At 45.9% G+C, this 10,000-nt stretch overlaps 1 pseudogene; it reads right to left on the minus strand.

Annotated features, from left to right (window-relative positions):
- The window catches only part of LOC131357540 (zinc finger protein 271-like), a 40,344-nt pseudogene that overhangs the window by 22,273 nt on the left and 8,071 nt on the right, over positions 1-10,000 (minus strand).

A 10,000-nucleotide genomic window follows, 5' to 3' on the forward strand; every position in this document is an offset into this window, starting at 1 on the left:
TTTGTGGGCGTGAACCTCACTGAGGGGGTCTGTAAAACCAAACTGCTGAATATATTACTGTCAGGTATGTAAGAGACTCGTGATATGATCTGTGTGTGTGTGTGTGTCACTCCAGCTCTACATACACACTTCACTCTGCATTTCTAACTGAATGACTCTGACTCTGACTCCCAGAATGCTTTAGTTCTTGTAAATAAACCCAGAGGACCACAGGCCCGGACTCCTCCTGCTCTAGTGTATAAAGAAGTACAGATCAGATTCAGCTGCTACAATTCTATCCTTGTAATAACACACACACACACACAGAGAGAGAGAGAGAGAGACAGAGCTTTAACACAAATGCGGATGTGGAGCTCAGAGACTCACCTCAACCTCTACAGAAGTGCGTGAATCTCTTTAAATCCACACACAATAAACGGCGTCCATCTTGAACTCGATGCTGTGACTCCGTGTGGAATATTTCCTGTGCATCTGATATATGTGTGTGTGTGTGTGTGTGTGTGTGTGTGAGAGAGAGATCCTCCTCCTCCTTTGCTGCAGCGTGTCTTCTTTGTTCCTGTGTGTTTACAGCAAATGAAGCTGAACATCGCCCCCTGCTGGAGCTCTGAAGCGACCACACCGTCACCCCACAGCGCGCGCGCACACACACACACACCGCTCTCTCTCTGTCTGTCTTTCTCTGTCTCCATCTGCTGCTGCATGTTGTGTTTTCTTTTGTTTTATCCCCGTTTCCCCTTCCCCTCCTTTCCTTTTCCTCATGCTCACACGTGGCATTCCTACCGGATCCCCGTGACGTCATTGCCGTGCGTCATTCCAAATCTGCAGAATTTCTTTTGATTTGTTTTGACGTTTTTGTTTATTTTTTAAAATTTTTTTTAGGTCCGAAGGTTGATGGCTGGATTAATGATGACATGAGGACAAAAAAAATAAACAAACCTATTGCTTGACCCTTGCTTGCACACCGTCGACCAATCAGAGTCACGCACGTGCCACGCTCGCTTCCCATTGGCCAGCAGCGACCGTGCGCGAGATCGTCAATTTTAATCTTTTTTTTTTCAGAAAAAGCATCGATAATGTTATTATCTTCTGTAATAAATGGTCTTCGTTTATTTTGCTGCTGCACGTTTATAGAACTTTCCAGGTGAAAGCCATCACGGGTCAGTATCACACGAATGCTTTCACAAGTCAAGTCAAGAAGCTTTTATTGCCATTTCAACCACATATACAGTAGCTGACGCAGTACACAGTGAGATGATATCACTCAGTGAAATGAGACGACGTTTCTCTCAATGAGACACTGGTGCTACATAAACATACAACATATAGTTTAAAACACAAAATAAAAAACAACACAGAGCTAGGACAGAAGTTTTGTCCTAGCCACATAAAGTGCAAAGTGTGCAACTAGGTGCAAACAGAGCAAAGACAAGACAGTGCAAAAACAATAAGTACAAAAAGACAACAGAAAACAGGACACATAGCGCCGCAAAAAGATGTGCAATGAAATGAAATGATGTACAACTTTGAGAGACTGTAAAAAAACAACAGGTAACTAATAACATATATGATTGTAACATATATATATATATATATATATATATATATATATATATATATATATATAAATACACTATATTGCCAAATGTATTCGCTCACCTGCCTTGACTCGCATATGAACTTAAGTGACATCCCATTCCTAATCCATAGGGTTCAATATGACGTCGGTCCACCCTTTGCAGCTATAACAGCTTCAACTCTTCTGGGAAGGCTGTCCACAAGGTTTAGGAGTGTGTTTATGGGAATTTTTGACCATTCTTCCAGAAGCGCATTTGTGAGGTCACACACTGATGTTGGACGAGAAGGCCTGGCTCTTAGTCTCCGCTCTAATTCATCCCAAAGGTGTTCTATCGGGTTGAGGTCAGGACTCTGTGCAGGCCAGTCAAGTTCCTCCACACCAGACTCTGTCATCCATGTCTTTATGGACCTTGCTTTGTGCACTGGTGCACAGTCATGTTGGAAGAGGAAGGGGCCAGCTCCAAACTGTTCCCACAAAGCTGGGAGCATAGAATTGTCCAAAATGTCTTGGTATGCTGAAGCATTCAGAGTTCCTTTCACTGGAACTAAGGGGCCAAGCCCAGCTCCTGAAAAACAACCCCACACCATAATCCCCCCTCCACCAAACTTTACACTTGGCACAATGCAGTCAGACAAGTACCGTTCTCCTGGCAACCGCCAAACCCAGACTCGTCCATCAGATTGCCAGATGGAGAAGCGCGATTCATCACTCCAGAGAACGCGTCTCCACTGCTCTAGAGTCCAGTGGCTCTGCATCCGACGCTTTGCATTGCACTTGGTGATGTATGGCTTGGATGCAGCTGCTCGGCCATGGAAACCCATTCCATGAAGCTCTCTGCGCACTGTTCTTGAGCTAATCTGAAGGCCACATGAAGTTTGGAGGTCTGTAGCGATTGACTCTGCAGAAAGTTGGCGCCTCTTCGCACTATGCGCCTCATCCGCTGACCCCGCTCTGTCAGTTTACGTGGCCTACCACTTCGTGGCCGAGTTGCTGTCGTTCCCAAACACTTCCACGTTCTTATAATACAGCTGACAGTTGACTGTGGAATATTTAGGAGCGAGGAAATTTCACGACTGGATTTGTTGCACAGGTGGCATCCTATCACAGTTCCACGCTGGAATTCACTGAGCTCCTGAGAGCGACCCATTCTTTCACAAATGTTTGTAAAAACAGTCTGCATGCCTAGGTGCTTGATTTTATACACCTGTGGCCATGGAAGTGATTGGAACACCTGATTCTGATTATTTGGATGGGTGAGCGAATACTTTTGGCAATATAGATAGATAGATAGATAGATAGATAGATAGATAGATAGATAGATAGATAGATAGATAGTGGCCTGACGATACATATTGTGCAAAATGCAATAGCAGAGGTTGAGGTAGTGCAAGTAGAAATAAACATAGAAATAGCAGCGGATGAAATATTAATGGCGGTTGAGGTAGTGCAATAAGTAGTGAACAAAATTTTGTGTCTGTTCACACAGATGAGAGTGTGTGTGTGTGACAGAGAGAGAGAGAGAGAGAGAGAGTTCAGTAGAGTTCAGTCCTGGGTTTTGCGGAGCCTGATGGCTTGAGGGAAGAAACTGTTGCTCAGTCTGGTTGTTCGGGTCCGAATGCTCCGGTACCTCTTTCCAGATGGCAGGAGGGTGAAGAGTGTGTGTGAGGGGTGTGTGGGGTCATCCGCAGTGCTGTTTGCTTTGCGGATGCAGTGTGAAGTGTAAATGTCCGTGATAGAGGGGCGAGAGACTCCAGTGATCTTCTCAGCTATCCTGACTATCCGCTGAAGGGTCTTGCGATCAGAGACGGCGCAGTTCCCAAACCAGGCAGTGATGCAGCTGCTCAGGACGCTCTCGATAGTCCCTCAGTCAGGATGGGGGGAGGGAGATGGGCTTTCCTCAGCCTCCTCAAGAAGTAGGGACGCTGCTGGGCTTTCTTGCTGAGGGACGATGGTCGTTGTCTTGAGGCACGTTGGGGCGACGGAGTTGCTCAGGGAAATGTTGAAGATGTCAGTGAAGACAACTGCTAGCTGATCTGCACATTCCCTGAGCACTCTGCCAGGAATGTTGTCTTCCATCAGTTAACTCTGCATAGAGTTCTCTTCACGTTGGCCGTGATGAGACAGAACACCTGGTGGAGGAGGGATGGTCTTCCTCGCTGTTACCTTGTTCTGTGCCTCGAACCGAGCGTAGAAGTCGTTCAGCGCAGGCAGGTGGTGATGTCCTGTAGTTCGTGATTGCTTGAATACCCTGCCACATGCGCCAGAAGCCTCCGCTGTCCTGAAAGTGGCCGTGGACTCTCTGGGAGTGTGCACGCTTCGCCTATCTGATGGCTCCGGACAGTTTGGCCCTTGCTATTTTTAAGGCCGCCTTGTCCCCTGCTCTGAAGGCGGAGTCTCTTGACCTCAGGAGAGCACGCATTTTTGCCGTCATCCACGGCTTCTGGTTGGAGCATGTGGTGATGGACTTGGAGACGGTCACGTCATCGATGCACTTGCCGATGTAGCCGGTTACTGATGCCGTGTACTCCTCCAAGTTGACAGAGTCGCCGTTGGTTGCAGCCTCCCTGAACATGTGCACTCGAAACAGAGCAGAGATGGCTCCTGCTGGCCAGGTTTTAACCTGTTTCAGAACCGGTTTAGAGCGTCTGACAAGTGGTCTGTTTGCTGGAATCAACATATCAGAGATGTGGTCTGAGTAACCGAGGTGGGAAAACAAGATCCAGCACGTTCACCCCTCTCATGTCCACATGCTGATGGAATTTTGGGAGCACTGTTTTGATAATGTTTCATATTAATGTTTATTAGTACATGTACATTTTCAGTAAGAAGTCATATTTCATTTCTTTTAAATGTGAGGCTGCTGCAGTCCAGCCTTCCTTAAAGAAAAGCATTCAGAAATATCAAGCTCTGTGATTGCGCTTTATTGTGTGAAGCGGTTCATCACAGCTTTGGCTTTAAGGGACAGACACCGGAGGCTTCCATGGGGTTCGAGGTGAACTGATTTCAGGTTCACGTTGTTCTCTCTTTCACCTAATCAACTGAGTGCGTTATGATAAACACTATTATAATGTGGGAAAGGATTCATAATCGGGCAGGAAGAAGGCCGTGTTTGTGGTCACTTCACACGTCTGATGCTTGTTCAGGATTCTTTGTTCACATTTTATTTACACATACAGAGTGAAGCAGATTCAACTGAGTGACAAAATAAAATAAAAAGATTGAAAAAAATATACTCCAGATGACCTTAAACAAAACTCACTACGGTTTTATAAACTGATATACAAGCTGTAAGATTTCATTTACTTACATTAACAATGAAATGTATCAGTATATAGCAGAACGATTTAAATATAATTAAGTAATAATCATTACAAATATTATAAACTATAGCTCATATATAAACTGTTCAGTTACCTTCAGACTGATTACACATGAGAGAGAGAGAGAGAGAGAGAGAGAGAGATTTAAACACAGAATGTAAGGAATAAAGTCGTGTGATTAAGATCAATCATACTTTCATATGTTTAAATTTCCAGGTAACGTTATTGAGACAGACAGACAAACAGACAAAGAGAGAGAGAGAGAGAGAGAGAGAGAGCGAGAGCGACAGAGAGAAAGAGAGAGACAGACAGACAAAGAGAGAGAGACAGACAGACAGACAGAGCAAGAGAGACAGAGAGAGAGAGAGACAGACAAAGAGAGAGAGACAAACAGACAGAGAGAGAGACAGAAAGAAAGAGAGAGAGAGCGAGAGAGAGAGAGAGAGGGACAGAGAGAGAGAGAGACAGAGAGGGACAGCAAGAGCAAGAGAGACAGAGAGAGAGAAAAAGAGACAGAGAGAGTGAGAGAGAGAAAGAGACAGAGAGAAAGAGAGACACAGAGAGAGAGAGAGAGAGAGAGAGAGAAATCACCTTCACTATGTGTGATCTTACCTGGTGTGAGCAGGAGACACCTGTCTGTCCTGAAACACGTACAGAATAGTAACCTGTTCTCTATAAACACGGCCTGCGGTCTCTTCTTAAAAAATAACAATCATTTTGCATAAATATTTGACCCCCTGAACTTTTCCAGATGTTGTAATGTTTAACGTTTAGAGCTGAAATTGAATTATTTAGTTATGTCATGAATCTACACAAAACCCCCAATAACACTCAAGTAAGGGGATTTATTTACAAATAGAAATCTAAACAGTGCGAGTGCAAAAGTATTTACCCCCCTAAATCACTTCTAGATCAGTGAGATGGTCAGAGTCCAGCTGTGAGTCAGTAAAGTGTCACATGATCTCACAGAGTCAATTCTCCTGTTTCCTGAACACACAGCGTCATGGATGAACACGGAGTGATCTCCAAACTTAGACCATCCTGCAGAGGAACATTAAATCTGTTATTAAGTTAAATCTGTTACTAACAATATAACAAACGTGGCAGAACCAGGAGACGAACTGTCAGAGAGTCAGACAGCAGATAAAGAGGGGATTAGTCAGAGACACAACCAAGAGGACAAGGAGAACTCTGAAAGAGCTGGAGAGATCCACATCGCAGATGGAGCAGCTGCTCACAAGATAACCAGCACCCGAACACTACACACGACCTGAACACTAGACCTGACCTAGACCTAGACAAGAGGAAAGACATTACTGAAGAAGTCGATATGAGATCCTGCTCTGAGACTCAGCAGACATCTACAGAAATGTCCGATGGGCTGATGGGAAAAAACTGAACAGTCTAGCCTTAGCACAAAGAGCGATGATCTGTGGAAGCCCTGAGAAGCCTGGTGGTGGTGGTGGTAGCATCGTGTTCAGAGTTCCCCTTGGTTCCCCTCGTCCCCCTGGTACCCTCTCCACCCACTCTCCTCTACACAGACTCACGACTGTGTCTTATTTTCCACTTCATTGCAGAACACTTACTGAATATTTGTATTAGTCACGTCATTTCCAGCGAGTTCCTCAGTCACTGAAACTCATGTCATGCTCCGAGAAGTGGTACGGCTGTTCCTGAGTGTGAACGCGCTGGTGGAGCTGGAGGTGACTCTCCTGAATAAAACGCCTCCCACACTGGAGGCAGTGGTACGGTTTCTCCCCCGTGTGAATGCGCTGGTGTTTTTGGAAGTTGCCTTGCTGAGTAAAACTTTTTCCGCAGACGGAGCAGTAATACGGTTTCTCCCCAGTGTGAATGCGTTGGTGTTGCTGGAGTGTGCTCTGGTGAGTGAAGCTCCTCCCACACTGTGCGCAGTGATACAGCTTCTCCTCCGTGTGAATGCGCTGGTGTGTCCTGAGATTCCCTCTTTCACTGAAGCTCTTTCCGCAGTGCGAGCACTGATACGGTTTCTCTCCGGTGTGAACACGCTGGTGCCGTGTGAGCGTTCCTAATTCGCTGAAACTCTTCCCGCACTGTAAGCAGTGATACGGTTTCTCCCCGGTGTGAATGTTCTGGTGTCGCCGGAGACTTCCTTTCTCGCTAAAGCTCTTCCCGCACTGCGAGCACGGATACGGTTTCTCTCCCGTGTGAATGCGCTGATGCGCCTGCAGATGAATCTGTTGAGTAAAACTCTTTCCACACTGCGAGCACCGACACAGGTTCTCCCGAGTGTGAAGGCGCTGGTGGAGCTGGAGGCTGCTCTGCTGCGTGAAGCTCTTCCCACACTGCGAGCACTGATATGGTTTCTCACCCGTGTGAACACGCTGGTGCACTTTGAGATGTTTGCGCTGGATGAAAACCTTCCCACATGTTGAGCACCGGAGCGAATCATTCGGCGCTTGTGAGCGGGACATTTCAGCACCGAGGCTGTCGAAGGACGACTGACCGGGAGCTTTCGAGGCCACCAGGCTCTCGTATTTAATCTCTCCTGATCTCAGGAGTCGGACGTATTCCTCATGGTGGCACCTCTTGATGTGTTTGTGGAGATAAATTTTGGACGTATAAGAAAGTGGACATGAGGAGCAGGAGAAGACTTGAAGGACGGACTTCATTCCTGCAGAAGAAAGGAATAAGAACAGAATAAAAACTGTATCATTTAGCTGGAGAGCTGAAGTGGGTTTATAACAAAGTCAAATCAAGTTATGGACGTAACCATTTACGGAGCACTTTCTGTTCCAGATGTAGTTGAAGGTGATGCTGAGATCTTTAGTCAACTCTTCCTCGTACCACAGTAACAGCTCCTGTCCCGGTCCGATGGGTCGACAGCAGCGGTACATGATCCCACCTCGATACTGAAACGCCACCAGGTTCTGCTCTTCATCATTACAAGCACAATTCACATACCTGAGAGAACAAGGGGTTCATAAAGGAAAGAAATGGGAGAGAAATCAGCCAGTGGAGGGGGGGGGGACTTTTCATCTTCAGAACAGGTTTGTTCTTCTTCATAGAGAATGAAGAAGCATGATGGACTTTATTCCAGGTTCTGGAAGCTTCACAGAACAGAATCTCTGCTGAACTTCTGCGACAGGCTTTTGTTTATAGCCAGTCACTTGGGCAGGTAACACACACACACACATTGTTAGAAAATAAATAAAAGTAGCCTTTATTTGTCACATATACATTACAGCACAGTGAAATTCTTTCTTCGCATATCCCATCCTTGGAGGTTGGGGTCAGAGTGCAGGGTCAGCCATGATACAGCGCCCCTGGAGCAGAGAGGGTTAAGGGCCTTGCTCAAGGGCCCAACAGTGGCAACTTGGCAGTGCTGGGGCTTGAACCCCCGATCTTTCGGTCAACAACCCAGAGCCTTAACCATTTGAGCTACCATCACTGTGTGACTTATATCAGTCTGCCAGGTTTAACAGACAAGAAAAATAATTTCTTTTATTCTCCCTAAAATATGGAGTATAAATAATAAATATAAATAGATTTCTCACCTCATCCAGTTTGAATGCATCTCTGATGTGGCATCAATGTACTTCTCACACTGCTCACTCTTGTGTATCTACAAAAAACATCATTGTCATTAACGCGTTATTATTCATCACACAATCACATTTCATTGGTAAACAGAATGTTGTGACGTTCTTTTGAACACTGCAGAGGTGAAATGAGTCGTTCTCAAGTCATCATGATGAGAGGGTGAAGTGAGGTGTGGTGCTGAGTGGTGTGTGATCACGACTGCAGGTAGGTGGAGGTCTGTGTCGGAGCTTGTAGGCGAGCCTCGCTGTTTTAAATGGGATGCAGCAGCTACAGGATGCCGGGGGAGGGAACACAGTAACGGTGAGGTGTAGGAGAACTAGAGAAGGTTCTGGATCAGTTGGAGAGGCAGACCCGTCATATGATCTCTGTGAAAAACACTGTGGGGTCCAGGGAGATCGCGAGAGGACACAGCTCTGGAGACATACAGCTGGAATTTAGTTCAGAGCAGAAATACGAAGGAGTGAGACGATGAGGAGGAGTGGAGTAATGTGTGACGTGATAAACCTCACTAAGAGAGAGGAAAACAGAAGATACGACCGCACAGAGAGAGATCTGATTACAAAGGTTCCGCTGCATTTCCTCATACCTATCTGTGTTGATAAATCTTTACATTTAGCCACACCCACACAACCCAGTGAGCACGTCTGTCTTTATGTGTTTACTCCAGTAAGATTAAAACTTGATCCTCATGCAGTTACACTTTCTAGAACACAGCTCAGGTCTTATTTTACAGCTTCAGAGAGTAACGTGTTAAAGGACATGCTGGAGGAGGAAGAACATGGCTCAGCTCCACTCACTGATCCTGGAGCTACACCATTCCCTCTGCTGTGTTCCTTTCCCCGGGAGAAAGTGGTGTTATTCCACAAATACTACACACACACACTACACCATAATAAACAACACAATCACACACTCAAGCTATCTCACCACCCAGGAGTAGCTGCTGTTCATGGCTTCCTCTCGCTCTACCATGTCTCCCTGGTACGGGCCGAAGTGCGCACCAACTGGAATAGTGTCACTGTTGTTAAACACTCCCAGGCCCGCTTCCGGAATACTGGACTTCCGAATCTCTAGACCTGGAGGAAGGGTTTGTCTGGCTCGGTCAGCAACCCCCAGTGGAACCGCAACATCAGGAATGAAGAGGGCTGGACCGTGGACCTCACACTTGTTGATGAAAAAAGATTTGCACTCCTCACAATCTGGACAAAAAGACAAAGAGAAACCATTTCCAGTCCCAAATGAATCGAAATTTCAGTAAAAGTCATTCCACTGGAGTCTCACGCATCCATCTGTCTTACAGAGAAAGTCGTCACGTTTTGGTTCTTCTTCTTTTATAAGGATCTGGAATTCTCCGCTCTGTTGATCTTCTGCTTCTTCCACCGAGCTCAAAGTTCCTTCATCTAAAGAATCAGTGAGAAGACGAAGAGACCGAGGCGTGTTACTATATCACACTATACTATATTACTGGTAGTATGTGACTGTCTTACAGAAGTAATCTTCATCTTCATCTTCATCAGTTTCCTCC

The sequence above is a fragment of the Hemibagrus wyckioides genome, linkage group LG08 (genome assembly GCF_019097595.1).
Source record: "Hemibagrus wyckioides isolate EC202008001 linkage group LG08, SWU_Hwy_1.0, whole genome shotgun sequence".
NCBI lineage: Eukaryota > Metazoa > Chordata > Actinopteri > Siluriformes > Bagridae > Hemibagrus > Hemibagrus wyckioides.